General features: G+C 38.9%; 1 protein-coding gene across 2 annotated transcripts in view; it reads right to left on the bottom strand.

Moving 5' to 3' along the window:
• The window catches only part of gjc1 (gap junction protein gamma 1), a 42,957-nt gene extending 16,445 nt beyond the window's left edge, over positions 1-26,512 (bottom strand). For both annotated transcript variants that reach the window (XR_013657813.1, XM_023957409.2), the window contains exon 1: positions 25,793-26,512. The gene's annotated coding sequence lies outside the window, so the exon portion shown is untranslated. The remainder of the gene's footprint in view (positions 1-25,792) is intronic.
• Between the last annotated feature and the right edge of the window lie 899 nt (positions 26,513-27,411).

Here is a 27,411-nt window from a genome sequence, read left to right as displayed (position 1 = left end):
CGCTTCATGTAAATAAAAAATTTAGAGTTATCCACCACACGAACGAGATGATATACATATCTCATCCATACAAATTCCTGCCGTCGCAGTCGGTTTGGAGTCATAAGGATTATGTCATGCTGTGTTCATTTTTCATTTTACACCACAACAAAGCAGCAACATCTTCCAGGCTCAGCGCAGGAAGCGACTTATCAACGCTGCAGTTTTGTAAATCTGCTTGCATTTTAAATTCCAACGGCACACAATAAGCAGCCTTCAGAAAAAGTGAGTACGTGCCTGTCAAAGCAGGCATCATCCGTGGATGGATCGAGGATTGGAGCTGCTTAAATTGTGTAATCCCAGCAGTTTGCCTGACAACTGATGCGCACTTCTGCTTTTACTTTTATCCTCAGCCGTGGTGCAGCGGTAGGGCGGTTGACCCATGATTGTAAGATTGCAGGTTCGATTCCTGCCTTGCATGCCCATGTTGTGAAGTGTCCTTGGGCAAGACACTGAACCCCACCTTGCCTCTGGTGGGAGGCAAGGTCACCAGAGGCATTAATAAATTAATTAAAATTCTTCATGGAATAACCATTCATCCTTTGTTACCTTTTTTTAACCTGTACTTGCTAATCCGACCTTTTTTTTTTTTTGTCCTGTCCAACAGCTGAGCCAACAGATGAGAGCTGAAGGCCTCTGTGTGGGACATATTTTACTTTTACAACAGAGGTTATGAATCTTCTGACAAACCAGATGTATATTTAAATAAACCCCTTTTGTAATTTAGAATAAACTTTATTCATATTAATTATATCTGTAACCGTTTTGATGGACTGGACAAAAAAGAAAAGAAGCGGAGAGAGAGGGATGTTAGAGAGAGGGGGGGTAAGAGGGTGATTATAGAAGAGGGGGGGGGGAGTAAATTCATCAAGCATCATAAAGCAACAAGTTGCTGGAAGTTTATAATCACTACTATCAGGTTTAGATGTATAACAAATCTAAAACCCGACTTTTTTTTAATGATATTTTTCTGTAGTACAAGTTATTCAAGTTATAAACTGGTCAATCAGATGCCTCAATAAAACTAAATGATCTTGTGTCCAAATGTTTAAAACGCTGAAATGATTCTCCCAAGCCCACTTTGAAAAAGTAGCAGTTCCAACAAGCTCACTCCTGATTTGTGAATAGTTGCCAAAGAAACGTTGACTCAGACCGACTTGAACCAATGACTGCTTCCCGATATTGTCTGGCTCTGACAGAGTGGCCATATCACGAGAAAATGGAATGAATTGACCTCATTTCGTTGGATGTAAGCCATTTTTCTATGGGTGACGTCACGCTTACTCAGTCCAGTTTTTATATACAGACAAAGTCCACTAAATAAAATACATGATACGTTTTCTGAAAAAAAACGGAATCAACCATGTGGTCTGATAGTTTGTGAACGTCTTGGGCTCTCGCCGCCACAACAAGAACAATTTAGTGTTCATTACAGTCATCAAAAAAATTAACAGCACATTATGCTGGAGCTGCTTATGAAGGCAGACAGAAAGTGAAAGCTCCCCGTTGGAACGACTGTTTGCATTTCCTCTTGGATGAGGAATCTCACTGGACGCCACGGCGCTTCTGTTTCACTTTGGCCACCCCTGCTGCCTCTTGTGTTTTACATGTTCAGGACATCTCATCTCGTGCACTAAACTTTGATTTAATCATTTAATTACTCCGATATAATGGTCCTAACTGTGGCCAAACATATATATTATTAGAACTTCATAAAAAGTTTTCAAACATCCATAAAATGACAAAACCCACAGGCAGATTAAAAAGCTGTTATTATCTGTAAGATGTATTTTTTTCCACTGTAAAATCTGTTCTTGCCTTTGTAGTTGATTAACATTCCATGCTCAGCTACATAAAGCTCTTAATTGTAGAATTTGATTAAACTTATAGAACAAGAATTGATTTAAAATATGAAGCATTCATTAAGTGTATAATCTTGTGTATTAGTCATGCATAGCACATCTATTTAGGACTTAAATGAACAGAAAAATTAAATTAAAGCTCACATTTTACTGCAGATCTGGCACTTCCTTATCACAAAAACAATGCAATGTTCTACAATATGTTTTTTTTTCTTTCTTTAAGATGTCATAAAGGAGATTATACATCAATGAAAAAGCATTGTGCATAACTAAGGCAGCAGAAAGTTAAAAAATGTGTCTCCTATCCTTCTTGTCACTGCAGTGTTTGCCTGAAATGGACATCTTCATCGACTGAAACACGGCTTGACACCTGCAGAGGAAATGTTACACAATGTCCCGCGTTACATGCCAGCGGTTTTCAATCTCAGGGTCGGTTTGTGTTTTTGGCCGGGCATTCCAGCCTCTCCCCGAGAAGTGAAAGAAAACTTCTCTCAGGATCTATTAAATAAATACTTTTTCATTCACACAGAAATGAATGCAAGAAAAGGAAACCATGTCATTTAAGTTTAAATGGGATGTCTAAAATCCCAACATCCTTTAAAAAGCGCAGCTCTCGTCCAAAAAATGAACCATAACAAACACACTTATTAAAAACTATCATTTTCGTTCTGTTTTTAAATAATATGCATACTTTTAGTTCGGTTATTCCCAATTTGTTCTGCCTTTTTTATAAGACTCCTTGAGGGTTTTTGCTTTCTGTGTTATAAGAAATAAGTCCTTCAAAGGTCAAATTTTCTGTTACAACTCCACTATGATGGAAGGCAACCATGGCACTGAATTATTCTATTTGAAATTCATTGATGTGTTTTACTGAGAGAAAACCTTTATTATTATTATTTTTAATGCGCTTTCAAGCTATTGTCACTTCTCACTCTCTTTCTCTAACACTATATTCGTGGCCTGAATGCAGAATAATAAAAATGTTTTCCCTCAAGATCTCCTCAATACAATTATTACAGTCTGAAGGGAGTTTCCCCAGCCAACACCATGAGGTAAATGTGAGGTGCAGTAATTGAAAAATCAAATGAAGTCATTTCTGCACCACCAGATGTAAAAAAATCTACACTAAGTTAAATTTCTCAGTTTGATGATTTCACTGGGTCCTTGTAAAGTTCAAGAAAATCTACAGTACAATGCTGTGAAATGCCAAATTAATAAAACTGTAATGATAAAAGAACAAAAAACTATGCTTTTACAATTATGCTGAGTATTTAAAATAACTAAATATGCTATTTCTTATGGAAGCATTTTTGTCTCATAATTAAAAATAAAAGTCAATACCCGAAATGCTTTTTCATTTTCATGAAGCATTTCTTACCTACAATATTAGTCAAATTAATCATCAAATTCTGTATATTCTATAACTTAACAATTTCTATAGTATAGAACAGCAAATTCACAAAATATATCTGTAGGTTTTATCAAAAAAGAGGTTTTAATTACAGTTTTTATTTGTAAATTAAGACAATACTGTAATATTTACTGCGTGACTTCATAGCACGTTTCTCATTATTTTTCCAACATTTCATGCTGTTTATTGAAAATTTCTTTTCTTTTCCGAAATGTTTTTTTTTTAAGTTTTGGTGTCTTAAATTGTGTTTTGTTTTCTAAATTGTACGGTAATGCTGTTTTTTTAAACTTGTTTTGCTTTTTTTAATTGTTGTTGTAATCTTTACAATGTGATCTGTTGATGTGATTCGCATTTCAGGGTAACCGTAACCCACAGCTGCCGTTGTTTTTTGCAAAAACCACAGATTTATTTTTACAGTATGCTTGAAAACATAAGTCACATAATTTAATTGACAAGCTGTTAAATAAAAAATGATTACTACTTTAAAAATAACTTCATCAAGCTCTGAATTAGATTAAATGAGACTTTTCATTTACTCATTTCAATCCTATTGTAATATCCTACTACACATCATGCATGGGAGTTCACCATGAGGTTAATGCATCCACTGGGCGGCTGCAGCAGACATTTTCAAATCTATTATTCCACCTTAAGCAGCAATGAAGAGAAACTTTAGTTTGATGTTTATCATGGAGCAAATAAATTAACAGAAGGTGAATGGAGAGTACGTGCACTTGTTCATTATCATACACAAACATGTGGCTCAGACGTTCAGAGGATCACGAGTGAGCAAACATTTGGCCTGTTCAACACTGGCAGCTCCAAAAAGAGTTGTCTTCTTGACTCAGGCTGCCTGTTTAGCTCTGTTGGGAACAATCACAATCGAACAGACCATAAACGACACACTGATCATTTCCAAAGTGAATAAAGGGATCTAGCTGTGTACTGGACCCCTTTAGTACGCAGAGGGATTAACATTTGCAGCATTTGTTGTCCGCAGCATATTGCAGAATTATGCTAAATCAGTTTGAGTCCAAGTCTAACGATCGTAATCTAAAATGATTTTACTCATCTCAAAGAGAGTGAAACTGGGTGGAAGAAGAACGATTACTGAACAGAAAAACAATGGGGGCCAAAAGCTCCTGTGGAGTTAATAAAGAATATTTCAAAAGTTTGATTACTCTTCATCCCACACATACCGCCACTTAAGTCTACAACCATAATCAAGGTTTTGTTGACCTTTGACCTCAGGAAAAGGCCGCCATCATTGAATTTAAAAAAAGAAAATCCCCTTTAGTACTATGGAGTCCTATACTGTTCATAATTAAATAAATAAATATGACCTCATGCAAATACACTATCAACCAATATAGTACCCTCTTGAAATTCAAACTCGTTCTAGGAATTTCAATCGACCACCTCCTGACTCCTTGAGTAATATTGAAAATATGCTGGTTTTAAAATCTGTTGACTTTGAACTGTTGACTTCTGTTGACTTTTAGTGAGACGAGATCCCAATAGTGAATCTTCTGTTGCTCACATTTTTACTCAAGCTCAAGCTGAACAAAACTATGATATACAAAATGAACTTATTGGAAATAACAAAAAAAAACTCAGTTGCCAAGGAAATTCAAAAACTTACTTTTTTGATTGTTTATTACATAGACTGGTTTGTCACCCCAGGCAACCAAAAAATATAATAGTTGCTATGGAGATAAAACCGATAAAAAGCTGCCATTTTGAAAAGTGCTGGCAGGGTGGCAGAGGCAGAAGGTGAGAATGAGGGATTAGAAGCATGTCTTTAGTTTTTGCTGTTTTCTGATTCCTGAACTATTCTGACCAAAGCAAAAAAACCTAACAAGCCAACCTCTTCACATTACCCTCGTCGTCTGTTTGAGATTCCTTCTAACTCTGACTTTGCCATAAAAGGCTTCATTCTAATCAACGTCTTGAGGTTAGATCCTGATTTGCAATGAGGAGAAGAGTGGACCAAATTTAGGCACGCATGTGAATATGCTGTCCTCAGGCTCAAGCACCTGCAAACCCATCATTAGACAAGGATGATGGGCAGAAAGCAGAGAGAGCTGAGGGAAGAAGGGCTCGAAAACGTGAGCTCTGTTAATAATGTTCAAACTTAAATGTTATATTTGAATCAATTACGTCACGTTAAAGAGTAGAACCAAAGGTGATTCATTAGACGAAGAAGCTTCTGTGGTTGTCGGTGAGTCAGACTCCGAATGAACCAAAATGAGATGTTTCTTGTTGTGTCCTCAGGCGTGGATGAAACATGTTTACCCTGTACGTGCGTGTGAACATGCAGAGCTCCTTTTGCTGTTGGTGAAGGAACGTGTGTTTGCACAAATCCTGGATGTAATGTACTGTATACGTGCGTTATTCATATTATTTACACTGCAGAAGTGGACAACCTTTCCTCACATAGCAAGTTCACTTCTCTGACAAATCTCTTCCTGAGGCGACTGCTGCCGCCGCTAAATATCACACACCTGAATGCACAGCCACTCCCTCCCATACGGTGTCTCCTCAAACCCTATTGCTATGCTAAAAATACACAGCAAATCATGCAGCGCTTTCACCTTGATGAATCTTTGTCAGGCGGGGAAAACACATGCAGGATTAGGGATGACTTCATTTACTTCAGCATATCTTTAATGTTACAGCCAAAGAAAGGCAGGCATAGATGGATGACAGGCAGTGTCTTTAGATTACAGTACAGGCTCACTTAACAATCCGCTCACGCTTGGAAATTAAAGGATGAACTTGTCTGGAATTGTTTATGCATTAGAAAAATGTTTTTTGTGCTTTTGTTTTGTCTTTGAAAGACTTTCAATATGATTATAAAAGGTTTAAAAATGCTTTTAGAAAGGTCATAATATTTGCCGCCATAAGACACAAACTAAAAAAAAAAACAACCGACAAATTTATTGGTCAAAAAGGACATATTATGAAAAAAGGAAATATATACGTTTATGTGCTTCACATGGGAAAAAATAGATCGTTTAATTATTTTTTCCAATGCAGTTAGTTGCCCAGATTTGTGAGGTACTGTGACATTATAGACTGGCAGCAAGATAAACTCCGCCCCTAAATAAGGCTATGATCTAGGTATGGTTATTTGATCAAAAAAGCAGCATTTTAAAACTATGTCTGTATTATATTGGTTAATAATATTTACACTAGTTATTTAAGAAATTGCATTGACTTGAATTAAAATGACTTATTTATTGAACAAGTCCTTTGACCATTTGCTACAAGAATTCTGAGTTCTATAACTGTAAAACATAAAAAGTACCTTACCTTAAATTAAGAAACTGAAAGGAAAAGATGAAAACAAGACAAAAATAAAAGTATTAGCATAAAACACAAAATATCAAAGACACAAAATGAAAACAGAGTATTTTAAAGGAAATTTGTGTGGAAAATGTAAAATATTGATGTGGCTTTGTTTGGTAACCACATAATAAATTATACACCTAAAATACTAAGCAAGAAAACAAAGATTAAAATTTCTAAGATTAAAATCTCACTAAAATAGAAATGAATAATCAATTAAGGATTGCACACAGATAAAATATAGAATAAATGGCCAGCGGATGCTAGCCGCCCTCTTTGTGACTGGTCACATGCGCTTCTCGCTCTTCCCATCAGTCAGAGCTGCATGTGAAAATTTTCTTCAATTAAAATAACACTTTATTTTTTAAAATGGCAGCTTCTCAGTTGGTTTTATATCCCTAGAAACCATTTTACTTTTGATCACCTGGGCATGATGAACAGGTCTTTGCAATTTCTTGAACAATTGACAAAAGTAAATTTTTGGATTTCCTTGTCAACGAAGGAGGTTGTTAACCACGTCCTAGTTCTTAATATGTTCATCTCGTATGTCATATTGCTTCATTCAGCTTGAGACAATGATTCATGTATTAAACTTTCGCAGTATTCTAGTTTAAAATATGCAAGCAATAGGGGAATGCCACTTTTACGAGCTCACCCAGCGAAAGCTGTTTAAAAACTACAAATTCTGATTCCGCTTTTTTCCCCAAGTAGCTTCCCAATGACGTTTAAAGAGTTAGAAGGTGATGCACTCAAAGTTTGAATTTGTAGAAGGTACTTAAGATGATTTTTCTTTTCAATTCAAGATGGAAACGTCTTCCTAAGGTCAAAGGTCAGCAAAACTTTGGTTGTGGTTGTAGCCTTAATCTTGGAAGGGGTTGACATTTTGTGAAAAATCGCTCGAACAAGTTTTCTTTACCCATATTGTACGGAAATATCAAAATAGTCCAATTTTACTCTTTGCAATAACATGAGTGAAAAGCAGTAGGCCCTGTGGCCAAAAGTTCCTTTGGATATCACTGACACGTGTTTGAATGTAATTACTTGATTTTGAGCTTTTTTTTAACCCCATAAGAGTCCCCATCCCTTTTTTTTAATGGTTTTCTCCTGCTATGATGTCATCTTTTTTTTTTTGAGTGGGGGGTGGGGGGTTGTTCCCTATGCCCAAGGGTGTGTCCAAATTCAAGGGGTGCATTCTTCAATGGCCGCAGCCTTCCCGGGCAACGTTGGCCGGGTCCTTCGTTGAGCGGGTAGGCCGGATATTGATTGCTGTAAATTTGGACAAATCTAGCCTTTAGAAAATTCCAACCGTCATTGTTACATAGTTACCGTTACATCGAATGTCCTGTCGAACAGAGAGGAGCAGTGAACCAGGCATTGAGCTCATTATTTTACAATAATTATTTCCAACTTCAAGTCCCACAATACAGTCCGCCACTGTTCTCAGAAAATCTCCAGGTTCGGCTGCAAAGCATCTTGGGATATGGACAGCATAGAAGGATACACTAGACCAATCCTTGAAATCAGTAAAAAAAATGGTCGTATTCGTTGGCCGCATTTGAAGGAGTCCTTAAATTTGGACAGCACTTGTTGCGGCGTTGTGACGTAAGCGGCCTACAAATGCAGCCCTAGAAGAACGCAGCCTTTCAATTTGTACACACCCCAAAATTCGTTTTCACCAGGTACTACGTGCGAGTTTTTGAGGAAGTGGCGTGGACAACTTTTTCACTAAAATGTACAGTAAGAACGACGACTTGAAAAAAAGATTTGGTCCCTGCAGTCCAGGGCTACTACAGACCAAAAAAAGATCATAATATTACAGAATAATAGTTTTGGACAAAACAAAAGTTTCTTTTTCATAAATATGCAACATTTAAATTTCATCTAAAGTGAAAATTAAACCCGACAGCTTTAACCACTTTTTCCACAAACATTAGGTGACAACATATTTAGACATGGTGCAGGGGTTTTATTCAAGAGTAAAGCAATATTTTGAATGTCATTTATATGGAAAACAGTTTTTTTGTTAAATTATCTGTTATCAGGAGGTTGAGCGGAACTGTTTTCTCCATGTGTCTCTAAAGGACTTTCCTGCAGCTGGATTTGCATCGAGTGAACTGAAGCAAAAGATTTAAATGGCATCAGTCTTGCTATTAAAGCAAAAGAAAAATATCAGACAAACAGGGAGGAGCGCCTGCCCCCCTCCCACATCCACACGTGCATGTGCGTGTCTGTGTGTGTAGCGGGGGGGGGGGGGGGGGGGGGTGCAGTCCCTCGCCTCTGCTCAGTGTGTGCAGCAGCTGCAGCTCGCAGCCTGCATCCACACTGTGGGGGCCATTCTGCTGACTGAAAAACTGATGGATACAAACAGCCGAATGGTGATGAAAGATGGCTCAGAGGAGAACGCGCAGGATAGGTTTCAGAGCACGCTCTTTCTTCTGCTTTAGCAATTCAACATTTGTAAACGTTGAAAACAAAAGCCAAGTTTCTAGGTCAAGATTCGCTCCAAATTAAGGAGCCTTTAGGAAGGTTTCTTAAAAAAAGGTAATCCACCCATGACAGTAAGGGACAGTGTCACAACTCCTGACCAGAGGGATGGAGAATTCTGAGACCTGCTCTATTTAAAAGAAACGAACACGTGTTTCGAGATGCTTGTTCACGTACAAAGATATACTACAAAGAAAAACCCTGCAAGCGCTGCAATCAGTCTTAGAGACAAAGAGCAGCACATGTGCACATAAACACAGTTGCGTGGGACCCACAGTCTAATGAGGTAAAATTACAGAGTGCATGAATGGGTTCTCTGTTTCAACCAATGGGTGGAGTGAACTCAGACAAAGCCCTCACGCAACTTCCCATTCATAAGGGCAGAAAATGGACTTCATTTTGCGTAGTAATGCCTCACTCTTCTTCTCATCTTCATCCCCTCGCTACCCTCCTCCACAATTCCAGGCTCAATCTCCCCCTTCCACTTGCCTCCCACTTTCTGTTTCAGCCACTATTCTCTGTCCCCATCCCCCTTCTGCAAAACCTTCCTTTTCTACCCCCCATCGTCATCCATCATGTACCAAAAGAGACAACTCTATCTCTACATCTAGAGCAATGCATGTCCATCAATGTTTAGGAGTTTTATCATCGCCAAGGTTCCCTCTGATCCAAATGACCACAAATAATAAACATTAACTTCCTGGCCAAAATAACATCTGTAAGTCCATAGAATGCCTTTCTATTGGCTTATATAGTAGAGAGCAAAAGTCTGGAAAGTATCTGTTTCAAACTTCCACGGTACAAAAGAAACCCAATCTATTTATCCATTTTCCAAGCCCGCTTAATCCCTATCAGGGTCAGAGGGTTGCTAGAGCTTATCCCATCTACTGTTGGGCAAAGGCAGGTACACCTTCGACAGGTCGCCAGTTCATCACAAGATAAATAAAAACCTTTTGGGAAGACCAACGTGAGTGCAGATCGTCTTCCTTTTCTTTGTCTGAGCTGGCCACTGGCTCCAAACTGTACAGCATTTTATTGCACCGCTAATGTTAAGTTGGAGTTGTGAGGCGCTGTAAGCTAGTGGGAGCAAGTTTAAACAAAGGGATGATGCCAATAGTCCTACTCACAACTCAGAGGCAAAATTCTGAAATTACTCCTGCCGCTCTGCAGAAAACATGTCTTAGCAACAGTTTAAAGATCGTTTCCGCTCCGATCATATTTTGCTCTATTTGACTTCTATTATTAGAGAAATCCCCCCCCTGTTGCTGAGACTTTACAGCAGGGAGCTTGGGGGCTGCCCAGCATTATTTCTTCGTTACAAATAATCTCGTATTCAATCAGCATATTTTGTCTGCTCCTGATTCACAACCATTTGAATAAAGAAATACTCAGAAATGCAAGTTTGAGCTTAATTTTCTTTATATATGTCCTCCATCATCAAAAAAATGCCACAAGAAGATTTTGAAATCTCCAAAAACACAATCATTACAAATAAACCCAGTTCTAAATCCTATTCCTGTACTATGTCATCACATTCATGGAGTGTCTCAAGTCATACTGTAGAAAATCTTGGTGATAACGTCTCTACAGTCTTGTTTGCACAGACAAGAATCTTAAAAGTTGTGTAAAGACAAAATTGAAGGAACAGCTTTTTTGTGAAAGTTGTGCAATAGGCCACTCAAACCTGATGTTAAGTTACATTTAACAGCTTACACCTTCTTGTCTGATTGCACCTAATTGACATTCATGACGAATGTCTCAAGATACATGTCACAGAAATTCTATAACCTTAATAATCTCAATATTATACAGAATAGATACCCAAGTGTATTTGCTTTGTGCACTACTGTTCACATTAGCTTGTTATGCATAACTGGCTGAACACAATTAGATGTAGATGCTTTTGAATTTTTCTTTGCACTACTATCAAGTTTCTTAATGACTGACAGCCTGGAGACAATGTTCAACCAAGCAATTACTCACCTGGAACTTTTTAATCAATCTTTGCTAAAAGCAGTGATGAGATCCTGTCATTTCATATCATGTTTGAGGACATGAAGCCATCTGCAAGGTCCTGCTAACAATGAAGAATAAAAGTTAACTGTGTTTAAAATTCTAAACCTTTTTACTAAAACCTGAAAATTATAGAACATTTTCAGTTACAAACTCTTAAAATCTATCATTTGAAGTTGATTTACAAAAGCTACTTCACTGAATCAATCCAATTTCAGCTCCATTAGACTCACATTTTTATTTTCCTATTAAAACTGAGAAGGTAAAGTTTTTTTTCTATAAATTGACTTGATATAATTAACTGGATTGAGCCAATTTGATTTGTGTGCTAGGTGTTACTTTTATAAATTCCACAATTAAAGAGATATTAAGTCTCAAAGTTGCACATTTTTGTCAAGGTTTACGAAAAACTCTCCAGTTCCAACAATATGGATTTTAATAATAATAATAATACTAATAAACTTTATTTATATAGCACCATTCAAGATAAAACTCACAACATTCTTCAAAATAAAGCACAAAAAAAAATTAACACATTTTGGCCAGAGGCTTTAAACCCCAAACAGAAAAGAAAAAAAGAAACCCAGTCATCTTACTTTAATTGCATCTTTATGTCACTAAGTCAACCAGCTGCAGATGTGAAACATTCTAGTTTGTGTTTGAATCCCTGTTCAGAGTAACTGTCACTTCTCTACACACTGGGGTTTTGTGTGCTTTCAGTGAGGCGCAGCACTGATGTGAAACAAGCCACTAACAAGCAGCAGAAGGCAGGAGTGAGCTCCCACGGAGCAAAAAGATTAAGTGACTTCTACACAAGTTACTGCAGACACATCCACAAAAACGCTTACTTCTTCCACTTATTGATGATATCTGCTGCTTAGGGGCGCTTCGCCGCTGGGTGATGTGCACAGGAGCTGATTGGAGGGGTGATTTACGACCGACCGTGAGTGAGTGCTTCTCTGAGCTCCGTTAGATGGACCTCAGAGGAGGGAAGCCAGGACTGCAGGGCGGGAAGACAAATTGGTTGAGCAAGGTTAAGTAGGAAGGACTTGAAGGAGGACAGGGCTGGTCTCAAAGCCCGGATCCACTGTGCAGCTCTGGTCAGGGGAAAGAACGGACCTGTCAACTGGGGGCAGGATCCCTATTTGTCAACACATCTGACTCCCCACATGGTAGTCATCAAACATAGGTCACAAACACTTCACTGAGGATGTCTGACAAAGCAGCATTAGACCTCTATTGATTAAAAGTTGCATCTTTCTTCACATCTAATATGTCACCTTCAACTATTGCTAAAAGCATAACATTACCAGTTAGAGAATCAGGAGCTGTGAAGTCACAAGGTCTAATCAACTCAGAGTGCCACAATGAGTCAGTTACAAACACGCGTGCCCTCTGGCAGAAATTATCATAATTGCATAATGAAAAGTGGATTTGGCCTCACGGCGTGCTGCCACTTGAATCAGACATTTTGGCGGAGCGGCCGTCAACTTTCGGCTCTTGTTCCGCTCGTGCTCACGCTCCCATAAAGGAGAGCACACAGGGGCCAAGCGTCCCTGCCAGCACCAGCTGAGTTTGTTTACTCCAGATCAGTGGAGACATCGTTGTCATGACGGTGACTGAGGGATGAGGAGATGACTGATGGCTCAGGTTTTGTAACTGTGGTCAGAAACTCTGCTTTTTTTCCTCTCTTTTTCTTCCCACTTTTCAATTTATAATGATGCTTTGAGCGGGAAATTCTCCCCGTAGTTGGAGCTGACGGGGTTAACTGCTGTGCTCAAGGCTGCATGAGCAGATCTTCCCATTTGAGGAAGGCTCAAGAACAAATGTGTTGGCAGATGATGCCGCTGACCCTGCCTCTGCCAATAGGACATCATTCATGTTTATATCAGTCCATAGCCGGGACGCCAGAAAGATTTCCAGAGGTATTATTCTTCAATAACGCAGTAATAAGTCTGTTTCAGTGCATCCTTCAGCCATCAATAACGTTCATCTGACGGCATCATGAACCCCATCAGCCCAATACCTGCCTGAAGGTGCAGCAACAGCAGCAGAGGCCAAGGTTTGTCAACCGGCAGCGGACAAAGTTGAACCAGAGTTCAGCCTGAAAAATGTCTCCAGTGGAGCCACTGTACAGAGAATGACAACAGCAGATCACTGATGAGACTTTTCAACAAAGGTGGGTAGAGTTTTTGATTTCAGGTAAAGAACTCCGCTTTAAATCCTAATATTTCTGGTGACATGCAACTTCTGAACAACCACAGGAGGTTTTTGGAAGCTGTTTAACACCAGATCTGTGTGTCAGAGGCTAAAAATGAAGCATTGTGTTTGTTGGTTATTAAGTCGTGCAGCAGTCCTGGACGGCAAGGACCAGATTGTTTTTGCAATTCTTCTATCTTTCTGCATGTTTGAGCAAGAATTTCGTCCCCACCACATACTCAAAAACTCACCAACATTTGCACACATTTTGGGCAGTGTGAATGACCCCCCCACACACACACACACACACAAAAAAAAAATTATGACATCACAGCAGGAGAAACCGTTAAATGATTGGAGCCAAGATTTCCTATGGAGTTTAAAAAGTTATATGTCAAACTCCACCAATGAAACCAAAACACGTGTCTGAGATTTCCAAAAGAAGGTGTGAAATTATTTTGGGATGGCCACAGGACCTTCAGCTTGGTGGCCATTTTGTGACAAACTTTGAAATTTGGCAATTTTCTCCAACATATTTTTATCAGAATATTGTGAAAATGTAATGAACAAATCAATGTCCCAAGCTTAACAAAACAATATGATATAGGATATGAATATATTGGAAATTTTGAACTTGGTTAACCAAAAACCTCTGTTGCCAAGGAAATCCAAAAATTTACTTTTGCAGATTCATCTTACAAATTAGATAGACCTGTTCGTCACCCCCTCGCAACCCCAAGAAAATATGGTCACTATGGAGATAAAACCACGAGAAAACCGCCATTAAAAAAAAAAAGTGCTTCTTTTAAGGAGAGTGAGGTTTTTTCTTTAAACCATTAAGCCAATAAGAGCTGGTCAAAAAGGGGCGGCGATGACAGGAGTGTGTCCATTACATTCCTATGAAACGAAAGCCTATTCAAAATAAAAATTATTTTTTAATGCAGCCTCATTACTTCTGAAAAGATTTCAGAATATGGATCTATGCTGTTAACCTGAGCTCCCAAAAACAATCCTCTGAATTTTCATCAACTGAAAGCAATTTGAATTCTTGCTTAAAGATCAAAACATGGCAAAGTTTAGGGGAGGATGAAGAGAAAAACAAAAGAAGGAGAGGCGGCTAATGAACACAACGCTGCCAACATCAAGAACTGATTCAGAGCTGCAGCCAGAGTTAGCAGATGGCGGGTGAAAGTGAACGGAAATGAGCGCTCAAATTTTCGACAAAACTCTTGAAGGATGCAGAGAGGCGGAGGGCGCGCTGTCATGGAGACAGACCTCGTCAAAGGAGCACAAAGGCAGCCCTAATGCTGCAATATGTTCTTGCCTGCAGTCAAACTTGTTCCAATACAATTTTAATCATCAAATCAGGCGATTCCACATTGACTGACAGTCTTGACTGTGCAGAAATTGTTTCGGCTTATTCCGATAATGGATCTAAGCCCCTGAAATGAAAGTAATCAGAATCACATACTCATCAGTGTAGACCGGAGGCCATCCAACCACAAATGTTCAAACAAGCACAAAAAAAAAGTGATGACATGGAAAACAAGAGATTTAAATTACAGCTAAAACAGAACAAAAGCTGCTTTTGAAGTCATGTTTAAGCTTTAAAAAAATCTATTTATATAAAGCATTAACTTATTTAACAGGTATTGATTTAGAAAGTAATTCAGTGGTAAAATCTCACAACAAAACCTTCAAGTGCACAACAGCCTCCATCAATTTAACCCCTTGATGCCTACATCTATTTCCAATTATAAAAACTTTTTTACTTATGTTTTTGCTTCCAAGTGGATGCTAAATCAAGTTGAAATAGTTAATGGAAGCAGTTTGATAAGTCTTCTGTCTCTAAACTCGTGATTTTTTTGCAAAAATGTCATGTTGTGTGCAGACGACCCAAGAAGGGGACTTTTCTGAAAAATGATTACAGTCAAACAGCAGTTTTAAAAAGACGTTTGTGATTATGTACGTTTAAATATTAAACAAAGCATTGGCACAGCTTGGTTTTGTTAAAAACATGAAGCCTTTTTCTTAACCTTTTCCTCTTTTTGCTGTATAGTTTGATGGTAAAGGTTATTTACTCCTCAAAAACTGTGCTTTGCTGCATTTCTAAAAAAGATGAGGAAATGTATTCCCTCACCAGATGTATGCCTTAATAAGATTTTGGACAACTTTCAAAATGTGGTTCTTTTTTCTTTTGACTTTGCAAGTACATGTTCTAGATAAAACATTTGCAAACAGAACAATCAGAGAAAATGTTAGGATAATGGAGGTATCTTTCTGGAGCTTTTTAATGATGCTGCTTTATGTTAAATCTATCCAACCTCTGGCTCAGTAGCTTTAGTTTTTTAAAATTCCAAAAGAAATCATGCACATATTTTTTTCTTTATCAGCGAGCAGATCATTCATCACTTTTATGCCCTGCAAAGGGGCGCATGAGCATGAATGAGTAGCCATAATGAGCCGTTAGATGAAAAGCTCTATGTGCAGAGAAAGACGGGAAAACTGTTAAGGAGCTTTATCTGTGTGAGCTGTGAGAAAATCTGTTGCTTCTCCTGAAACCTGAAATCCTAAAAGAACAACACCCATCCCGTCGAGGTGCTGCTGCTCTCCCCTACAGCACGCACATATAGTCATTATCATTTTTTGAACAAACACACTCCCCACACGAGTAAATCTTTCTGTATACAGTCTGTCCTACGGCTCATCACATCCCAAAGTCTCACTTTCCTCTTCTCCTTTGTGGTTTCAAGACAATCTTGTGCAGCAGAGGCCCAAACCAATAAAACAGAACAGAGAGAAAAAGGAAACGGCACAGAGCTATTTAAAGTTGGGCCTTAAGCACTCTGTCAAGTGAATCTGTTTTTTCTTCTTTTTAGTTTTAGTCTGGAAATGTTAGCCCGTAAGGCCATCATGGAGGCTACACTTGCAGCGCAGGAGCATCTGTGCACGCCTTTTGGGCTTTTCCCTTCCCATCACCCAGTTGGCGGGCTCAGACCGCCCTGAGGCTGTGCGGTCATGGAAACCCAGTCATGTATGAATGTTAGATTGCTTAAACAGAACTTCAGGAGAAGAGGCTGAGAGCTGAGAGGAAAGGACAGGACAGGTCAGGGCTGTCCTGAGAGACGCATCATGTGACGCAACAGAGGAGAAAACGACATGATGGAGCTGTGTTTACATCCTGGAGACACCAACAGGTCGAGAATGGTGTTTTGACTGATGATCAATCAATATCCAGAATGAACAAACCTTTTATTTAACAGTAACACAATTATATTGGTTAAAGATTAATAGTGTCTGATGAGAAATAGACTTAAATCCCCACTCATTTTCAAAGCGTTCCCAGTGAACTTTTAATTATGATTATGCCATTTTAAGCCCAAATCCAATAACCTGCATCGTTTTCTAGGACATAGTTTATGCAGAGCAGCAAGAGCTCATCAGAAGTTAGAGTTGTGGGCGGTACTGCTGGCGCAGAGTAAGCCCGCCCCTCTTCCTATCCCCGTTGCGAAGCTGGAAGCTTATGCCCCATCCAACATACTTTTGACGTCACAAATTCACTATTTTTCTAAAAGTAAGTTTTTCATCTGCCCCTGATTCACAATCGTTTGAGTAAAGAAATACTGAGAAGTTTCAGCTTAATTTCCTTATAAATGTCCTCCATCTTCAGAAAGTCGTTGGTGTGGGTTTACTTTCGCATTAAGAAAGAAAAAAAGAAAAAAAAGGCAGTTTTTGGATCAAAAAGTGGTCATTCATTCTGTCTCTTCCCATCCCCCATAACTTAGAACTCTCTGTCTACACGCTCTTTCCCTAGCTTACCGCCCCACAAACTACCAACTTAACATTACCAGTGCAACAAAAATGGTAAGCAATATCAGAGACTTCCAGTCATACAGTTTTTTTTATTTTTTAAACAGTTTGGGGGTTGAGTCTAAAATAGTATATTTTAGTATATATTCTCTGTTTTTATCACTTAAACTTCTTTGTATTTAAAACCGCCTAAAAAAACAAGATTGTGTCACCCAGTCTGCAGTGAAGAGACCTGTTAAACTGATCATAATCAATCTTTAGAATAATTCCGCTCTTAAAAATATTAATCAAATGTAAATATGATCCGCTGGTATGTCAAAGGCCTAAAGAAAAGTATTTGCAATTGCACTCCCGTGTTATGAAGTCTGCATAGTGGGCTGTATAAACACTGACTCTGACCCTGGAGCATCTTCATGTCTGGAGCAGCATGTTGTGTATCTTGCAGCAGCTAAAAATAACCCAAGTGTCGCCTTGATTCTTTCTTTGACTCACTTTAATGCCTTTGTAGTTGCTCAATTGAATGAAATTAATTTCTAAGACAGTTAAAGGGCTTCCATTCTACTTCGAAGCATGGCACAGTTTTATGAAAGAGTCTGGGCAGAGGAGGTTTATGGACAGAATCAATAAAATAATCCCATAATACTAAAGAACTCAAAGATTGCTGTGAAAATGACCTTTGTCTGCCTGATAATGGAGGATGCGGCTTTCGAGGAGCCGCTGATGAAATTGAAGTAATATGTTCATTTGCTTGTTGTTCTGATGAATCAGTTCTGCTTAGAAGCAACAAAAATGTCAAATGAAACGATTCCTCCCAGACATGCATTTCTAATTTGACTAGATACAGTTTTGGTCTGTTTTTCTTCGTTGCGTGCTCCGCTCGAGCCTTCTCCTCCTTGCTGCACATGGCAGTGTTCGTGTGTGCCAGTCTGCCTTAGTGTGGTGGAGTGTGCCGGGCAAGGCTGTGACAGGGTGTCGACCGCGGTCTGTGAACCTGGCTGCTCTGATCAGCTCTGCCTGTGACAGAGAGCGAGGGGGACATTGCCCAGCCGTGGCTGCCCCGGTCGGACCAATCAGGCGCGAATGCTCGTGGTCATGCCTTCTGCCACGAGGAGCGCCAGTGCACAGATCCCTTATAGATCCTAATAAGCTCTCCAGAGTGGGCACGTCGCTTGTGTGCGCTCATAAAACAAAACAAAGCTTCCTCCTTGCCTGGACCTGATCTGACCACGAGAAATCTCAGCCACGTGTTTGTGCACTTGTGTGTTTGAGAAAACTTTATATGCAATCTGAAGGACTGCAAGGACGTTCAGTTTAATATTTTTAACTAATCTAGCAAAAAAAATATCCTCCAACTAAAATAAATACATAGTTTTAACATAAATTTGAGCTGATGTGTTTCAGATACAAAACCTGCAAAATAAAACGATTTTAACCATCAGAAAAGGCATAATTACATAAAACTGTTAACAGCTCCACATCTTCAGGCTCTGGATAAAAGCAATACTGATGAGAAGCTCCTTTATCATCTCCTTCAGCACAGGAAAAACTGCTATGAAAGAAAAATAGATAATTCTGCCCCACAATTCCTTGCAGCTGCAATATTCAAAGAGGTATTCAATTGCTTTTTTACTTTAATGCAGCCGTACTGTCAGGGATTCATGTAAATAAAAATCAGAGCAGGAAGGTGTGAGATGCAGAGCGGAGCAAAATGGATTTTTCTTTACTCTTCTCAAGTGCCAACCTCTGTGATGAGAAAGTATTTCATATTCAGGAGTCATTTGGTGTAGTCTGATTTATTGAAGACTAAAACAAAAAATATATGAGAAAAGCATCTCATATCACTCCATTTTTTAGAGAGTTTTTATATTTCTAAAATTACTCTGCAGATCAATATCACGGCTCAAGCACATTGCAGCCTCAGCATCCTCTTCTATTATATTTCCGTCATTTTCCTACTGATTCAACCCAAGTTAAGAGAAAGTGCTGAGAAAAGAGTAAAGTTTTTTGGCTTCATCATGGACTGAAAGTGGAAAAAAAAGTCAACATTTCCATGTATAACTGTAAATGAAAATGTAAGTACAATTTTTTTTGTAATGACTCAGCAACCCTAATGTTACCGGATCTGATCTAAAAATACCCAACAGCAGGTCTGCCAGCACCAATTAAAGGAAACATTTACACATTTATTTTTATCAGTCAGATGACAGGGGATGGCCTTTATTCAAAGAACCTTAATTAAAAGTGGCAGGAGGTCACCTCTCATCTTTGGTCAGAACTGTCCACAATTACAGAAGAAATATATTCCCAATTAGAATCCAAAAACATCACATTTGAATGACAGGAAGCTAGAAATTTATCCTCTTCTTGGCTCCGTTTCCAAGGGTTAGAAAACTGTGGAACAGATGGTTGCAAATCACCTTTTTGGATGCATTGCTAGCTAATCTCTACAGGCAACGTGAAACAAGCAAGGAGGTATATCACTGACAGCAGCCACCTACAGTGCAGTGTAACTAAACATCAAAATCAGGGATACCCACACCTTTTTGGCATGCAAGATACTTTTAAAGCAACCAGCTCCAAAAGATAAAAAAACAAACATCTTTCATGAGTATAAATTCAGAGCCCACTGGCCATCCATCTTCACAATCAATGGATTTGTGGGGCACTATATGTCAAAACAGAAAAGAACAAAAAACGAGTCAAACTTTGTTGCTAAAATAAAATTAAAATGCGGTTAGAAAATCCAGTTAATTTAGTATCACAGAAAACACACATTTATATTGTTTAAAAAGAATTAAATGTGTTAATTACAGCAAAACGCAACCAAAGTCACATTTTTAGTCATTAAAAAAAGCTCCTTAAAAACAGAAAAACCTGTGTTTAAGATTAGATTTAATTTTGTTAATGCTGATCCTAAAGATCATTGAATTGTTAACAATATTTCATCAAAGGTTTTGTGCTTTTTAAGTGTTTTTTTCTGTTTTAAACTATGTACCATGAGGTCAGTTTTAAGCAAAACGTGTGACTACAGCAGAAATTTAAATAAACTTAAATGACAACGCAAGCTAAAGCTAAACAACAACAACAGGTCTGGTGAGAAGAGTCCCTCCACAGGAGCCCTGATGTGGCCTTGTAAATGTCAAACCCAGTGAACTGAGCGGAGGACAGCTGTGCGACAGGACAGTGACGGTCAAATAACTGCATCTCTCCGTCCTCGTGGCTGTCACGTTTCAAAGGCTCCGCCCCTTCCTCTGACCCGTGGGGCAGTGGCATAAGACCTGTCACCCCGTATTACAGCCTGGACCACGACAGCAGTGTTCATATGTAAATGCGTCAGCATGTGCAGATTCACGAGCCTGACATGTTAGTTTGAATATGCATGTGCGGCCATGGCCGCGGCGGCATAAACATCCCTGCATGCGGGACAATGCTCATCTGCATCCCAGCTTCCATGCATGTGTCTGAGCAGCTCCTGGAATGTTACAGTGACATTCCCAGTGGGAAGGAGGTTCATGACTGTTGTCGTTTGTTATACTGGCCGTATCCCTTCAGGAGTACAGACGATCTAGAAGTGACATCTGATTTTATCCACACTCAGTTGGGCATCTCTCTGTCTGTACACATCTTTTCTCCTGTAACACAAGTCCGCTCTACTGCACCTGTTACAGGGCAGTATTTACTGCTTTTCTCTGTTCAGCTGCAAACATATATACGCTTAGATTGTTTGCTGCACCAAAGGACATTTGCATTAATGATGCAATTTATTTTATTTTGTGCACACAGGTTCTTATAAGATTCCTATTTAGTGTGGCAGTCATTATAAATAAGGGTTTTCCTAATCAGTTTATCATTTTTCAGTGAGTACCGTATGTTCCAGAGTATAAGCTGTAACTTTTTGCTTATTTTGGCAAGGGGTGCGACTTATGCAAAAAAAAAAAATATTAGCTCATATTTCCAATAGTTTCCCCGCACAGCAATTGTTTCCCATAAACTGAAGGTGAGTGTATCAGTATTTGCAATTGGCAGCATCACAGAAAAAGAAGCGTTACCAAAACAATTATGGAAGACAATCGGATCATTTATTTTTTCTTTCCTCTGACTAATGCGAGACAGCAATTCATCAAACTGGGTTACAGAGACCCTGAAATACTGAGCATCAAAAAGAAGCAGTGGACGCAAATTTGACGCGTGAATCATGTTCAGTGTGAACGCAGCGTTATGCCGGGCTTGGCAGATTAGTGCAGAAGCATTGAACTTTTCTTCTAAAAGTGCAACTTATACTCCAGAGTGATTATATAAGATTTTTTTTCCTATTTATTTTGCATTTCTTTGGCTCCTGAGACTTACACTCCGATGCAACTTCTAATTCTGTGTTGTAATTTATACTCCGGTGCGACTTATACTCCAATGTGATTTATACTCCGGCGCAAGATATGGTACATTAAAAACCTTTCAACAAAATATCCTGCATTGATTAGAAAATATTCTTTTATACTCAAAAATACTATGCTTATTTGATTCATAAAACTATATAGGCACAATTATAGGCTGTCTATTATTCAGTGCAATACTACATTACTCCATGGTCACCGTCATAGTCTTTTATCCTTCAGCGACACTGCATGTACTGCACATATTTTAGATTTTACATAGTTTAGATGTTTTTTAAATGTATTTTATATTTACTTTTTTTTCTAATCCTGACTTTTATATAACACCTTGTAAGCATCATAATTTTGTTGTTCATAAAGACAAGAAAGGAAATTGTGGTTCTGAAATTCACAGTTACAATATGTTTATTATTTTAAACTAATATATAATTACCAGTAATGATTGTATTGTGTTATTGCTGTTTTGATCTGCCCTGTTGGACAAACAAATGGTTGAATGAAATAATACATTTTCTTGCACATTAATGGAAGATTTTACTCAAAAGGTCTCGTGCACTGAACAATTAACACTAAACAGATTAAATTAATCTGATTTTTTTTTAGATTCAATGTTTAACATAACTAAACACTTCCCCTGTTTTTTAGTGTATTTAGTTTTGGTGAAGGCTAAGATATGCATGGCGACACTATACTCCCACGCAAATGGCAGCGCGCCTGTTTGCGAAGGGTCAGGGCCGACTGTAGGGCTCGTTTTCCAGAGGAGTCAGTCTGAGTCATGGAGAGCTCCCACAATCCTCCTCGCTCAAACATAACAGACACCAAGTCACCTGCCTTTTTCAAAAACAGGAGAACATCAGAAACCACTGCGTGGAAGGTCAAGAGCTTTATCATTTTACGTGACAACTCAGTTTAATCTAGGTTAGTCTTGATGTATGTCTGTGGCTAATTATTTACCATTACCCTTGTGGAACACATGATTCCAAGTTTGGTCAGTCGCCTCTTGAAAATGGCCATATGGTGACTAGAAAGACATCCAACCCCATCCAAATCTATAAGGGATATTTTCACAGTGGCCCTATCCAAATGAAAGCCAATGCTCACTTCCAGAGTGATTTTGTGCACTGAGTGCAGGAAACACGCACTACTGCATCTATCATTTACATCTGATGACCTCTAACAGCTCTAATCACTTGGTAATTACATGGAAAGGGAGCAAAACACCTTCCCTTCGCTGTAGCTTTTAAGTGGCTTACAGGAACTGGCAACCAGAAAATGCAGAGCCGGGTGCACAGTGTCAAAGCAGAGGGAATCCAGACTTGTTGGCAGGCTTAAAAACACACTTTTCCCTCAGCGAGCCGAGCTCCAAGGATTAAGTCTGGCAGTGTGCTCACGTCTGCTAAACGAGATATAGTCATAATACCTCAATGTTTCATGTTGTGAAAATGCAAGTTAGTTGATGCTGCACAAGTGAAGGACCTCCTGTCCTGTTCACGAACTCACTTATCAGCACCAGTTATTCCATCGGAGACGAAGAAACGTATGATGCAGCAGATAAAATTACACAGCTGTTTATAAAGCATGAAAAAGCATGGAAACACACAACTGTAAATGATAGGGGTGTGGCGATTCATTTTAACAATGATTCCATTTAAATGTTAATATTGGTTCGTTTGAACGATCCGATTCAGTGACCTTAAATCATTCCAGGACATCTTTAGCCAAAATTTCAGCCAGTGTGACTCACAGATAAATACCTGGTACTGAACAGAACAGGTGAGGTTTTCCAGATTCCTAATTTTTCTTGCAAGATAATCAACTGTAAATTAAATATGTGTACAAACAAACAAGTATTCATGGCAAATCCATTCACATTTTAGTTTCCTATATGGATATAATCGATTTATTTCATTTTGGTATAGGTCGACTTGATTTACAACTTCTCTCAGACAGATTGATCCAGTTAGATCGAATAGAAATAAAAATTGATTAATCCTTAAACCCCTAATAAATGACTAGAATAACAAGCAAGAGCACAAGGGAAATGAGAGAAAACAAGAAATCATCTAAAATGTAAAAAGAAAATCATCTTTGAGTGCTGCACTTCATGCCTGGGCGACTGTGAAAAAATGTTTAGTGTCATTTTTTACATTTTACCTGCTTTTTTTTCTAAATGAAACAAAAGAAAAATGTCGCTCACCAGCTGCAGAAAAATCGCCTTCAATTCAACGTGCCGCCGCGGATTACCACCTCAGGATTTGTTTCTAGCTTTGAACCGTCAATGAAATGAGGAGCCGGCTAATGAATCCGACAATTTACAGCAATATTGATTTTCCTCATACAATAAGTCATTATGAATTCAACAGAGGAGCAATTAAACCGAAGCCACGTGAAGCTTTGTGAGTGGCGCGGGGCTGAAGGAATACTTAAACATGTTAAAAAGCAGCAGGAGCGACTGAGTCCTGCAGAGATGGGACGTCACTCTGTGCATCTAATGAAGTGTAGTAAAGTATGCCTATTTGTGGACCATTATGGCAGTTTAAATTGTATTTGCATTTATTTTTACCAGCTTTAGAATTTTTAAAACAAAACACGCAGTAAAAACTTGAAGACTTTATATTCTTCCAACACGTGACATTTCAAAATTTTATTTCTTAATAGGCAAATGCATCTTTTTTAAATTTCTCTTAATTCTTTTTTGTCATTGAAAACTCAGTTTGTGATTTTTATTCTTGTATTGTTTAAAGGTTTTTATCATTTAATCTAAAAATCTATTAAATAATGTAAAACCAAGTTAAGAAACAGCTTTTTTGGTTCTTCATCCTCAAGAAAACCCCCAACTAGTTTATCTATTTTGAAGAGGCAGTGGATATAAATCACCTCACCAGACAGCTTAGAGGCTATATATCACTCCTTTGACTTTTCTAGGCTGTCCTTTGATCATTTAATAAAAATCTATGTGCACTTTATCATTCAAATATGACACTTTGTCCCCTTTTCTGGAGTGAAAAAAATGGAAAGTTCTGAAGCCACTGCCAGATTTAATGCACTCCTCATCTCTCTGTGGAGCACAAGCAGCGACCTTTTCTAATCCTACAATGCAGAGAGAATGGTCAATAGTGGGGTGGTTACCGTGGTATCAAGGTGGGAGGAGACTCACCCAGTGATGGACTGCAGGTGGTTCCATACCCAGAAAATATTCGTTTCACCCACAGGACGCTGGGCTGCAAAATGTCCAAACTGAATTCATTTGATGGAAATCAAAGAGGGCAAATAGAGGTTATGCTGCGGCTGGCTGCCTACCAGAAACATAAATTCTGAACAAACACATAGAACCCATACGTTACGTGGAGAGCAGCCACTCACTGATCACAAAGCTTGAACTGCTAATACCCCAAATCAATCACCTTCACGTGTATAGCGATCACTTTCTGAAGCGCAGGGGAGGAACTCATTATGATCGCTGGGATTGGAGCTGCCGTGGCTGCGGTGGCATTGACGAATGTTCCACCAATGTGGCATATTTCAGAGATAACCTGGGGCGGTTTCTCGGCGGGTGAATAATCCCGGGTGCTGGCTGCTCCTCAGGTTAATGGCTCTGAGTGGTGGGAGTGTGTTACTTCTGAGAAGATGACATAATCACTGATTTAGGAGAAATATGGAGATGGAGGGACTCTCCAGACCAGGAACAGGAGGGCCTTTAAACCTGCAGAGGAACACCTGTAATCCTGGAAGTATTTGAAATAAGGTGTGACATAAATTTGGACTAAAAAGGTAAACATTGAGCCAGAAAACATAAATGCAAAAATCCAATTTGTGTGTGTGTTTTTAAGAAAATACTCATTTAAAAGCTTTCCAGCACTTCTGACAAATTTGAAGAAGGATTTGGCAAAAAAAGTCAGTAAAAACTCTTTTTCTGCAGGACTAAATCCAGGCACCACCCCTCTTTGTGTCCCTGCAGAAATATCTGGACATCAGAACATGTTGAGGCACAGATGTGCGCTCATTTAAAACCTGAAATGCAAACTCTCCTTTCCGGAAAAGCTGTCAAATATTAAGAAATAGCTATTTTCATTTCAAAAATTAATTAACTAATTAAAAAAAGAGCAACCAAGGGGCGAAATGAAGTGTGCAGATGTATGCAAGCGTCGCCTGCGTTCTGATGCCATGTGGTGCGTTTGTGAACTCTCAGGATTCGGTAACAACAATGGGATCAAATGAGGAGACTTTCTTACCGCTTTGCGAGTCTGTGAAGATGCTTTAAGATGTAAGATGGTTCTTTGTTTGGGAAGGGAAGGTCGTTTTGGACTTGATGAGGTCCAAACTTGAATGTCTGAGCTGCTCCTCTTCTCTGGAGAAACCAGCTGGGCGCCTGTGCGGATGTCAGTTTGGACTCACAGCATCTCTAGAGGACGTGGAAGCGACTCTGAGTCCATGTGCTCCGTCCTCGTCTGTGCTACGGCGAGGAAACTATGTGGTTTGCTGCGTAAAGCCGGTGCCAACATTCCTACGGGCCCATTCCGTTAAGAAGATGTTAGACAATAGTCTTGTCATTTTGGCACGGATCGGATCGGAGCTCCTCCGGCACCTCGAACAGCTGAAGCCGCGGATCAAAACCGAGCGTTGCGCCCCGTTCTGCTCATCTCTCAGTCAGACAGAGCCGAACATTTGACCGTAAATATGTCACGTGTGGCTCCGCTCCCGCGTTCCAGCTCCTTCCTTGCTTTCTTCTTCAGGAGAAGCAGGAATCTGTTGATCAGCGGAGGTCCACTCGGTGCTCCAGCGGTGCCCTTGAGTTGTTTCTGTCCCCGGGACGCCGAACCGCGCGGTCCGCCACCAGCTGAGCAGGAATGTCGGTAAATGACAGCTGGATTGTCTCGGTGAAAGCCCGGAGAGCGTCTTTGCAGGGGAACGGGGAGGTGGGCAGGATGCTGCGCGCGCGCGTCTTTGACAGTGCGCGCAACCGACAGGTCACACAGCGCGGGTCCATAAACAGCTGTCCTCCAGAAAACCTGCACTGCCCTGCTCTGACCTTTACATACAAAAGATTGGCAGATAAATGGTGATCATCTTTTGTTTTTTTTTTAATATAATTTCCGAATAAATATGGTAAATATGGTTGACCTTGCTGAACCCAAAGTATTTGAATATTTCAAACTAATTATCAATCAATTGTATTATTTTGCATAGCACTTATAAAAGTGCTGATTATTAAGTCAAATATAAACAAAATCCCTAAACAATAAAGCAATAAAGGTTAACAAGCTGACTAGATCTGCTTGATGGAATAATTTTTATTATATACAAATATAAACTAGAACGAGTATTAATTAATAATATTAGACACTTTTGATAAGAGTTAAAATAAATGTGCTATTATTGAAAAACAGGCACTTTTGTAGCAGAAGATTGTTATATTTCATGGTTATTATTTTGGATATGACTGTTGTATCTTGAGAACATTTTGGCAACGACATAAGATCATTTTTTGGCAATCTTTCTGACTGTTTTTTCACATTTTGTATTTTATTTTATTTTTTTATTAATGGTACAAACACAGCCTAGTATCGAAAACAAAACCTTTAACCCACCCAACAAACAAGAGGCAATTATAACATCCCATAAACAAACATGTATTTATAGATACTACATAAAAGACAAAAGAAAAAAAGGAACTAATAAAGATAGGAAACAAAAAGAACAATGACTTTTGTGCATCTTACCATATAGTATGTTGAAGAAAAGGTAGAAAAATAGAAGACCAAACACATTTTGGACCTGGTTATTAAAGATTATTGGATCAAAGTTAAAGAAGACATTTTAAAAATACCAGACTTTTAAGTATACTGCTATA

The sequence above is a fragment of the Oryzias latipes genome, chromosome 8 (assembly GCF_053564925.1).
Source record: "Oryzias latipes strain Hd-rR chromosome 8, Olatipes_Hd-rR_3.1".
In the NCBI taxonomy this organism is placed as follows: domain Eukaryota; kingdom Metazoa; phylum Chordata; class Actinopteri; order Beloniformes; family Adrianichthyidae; genus Oryzias; species Oryzias latipes.
Note: the sequence above shows the minus strand (reverse complement) of the source record. Positions and strands in the feature narration are given on the sequence as shown.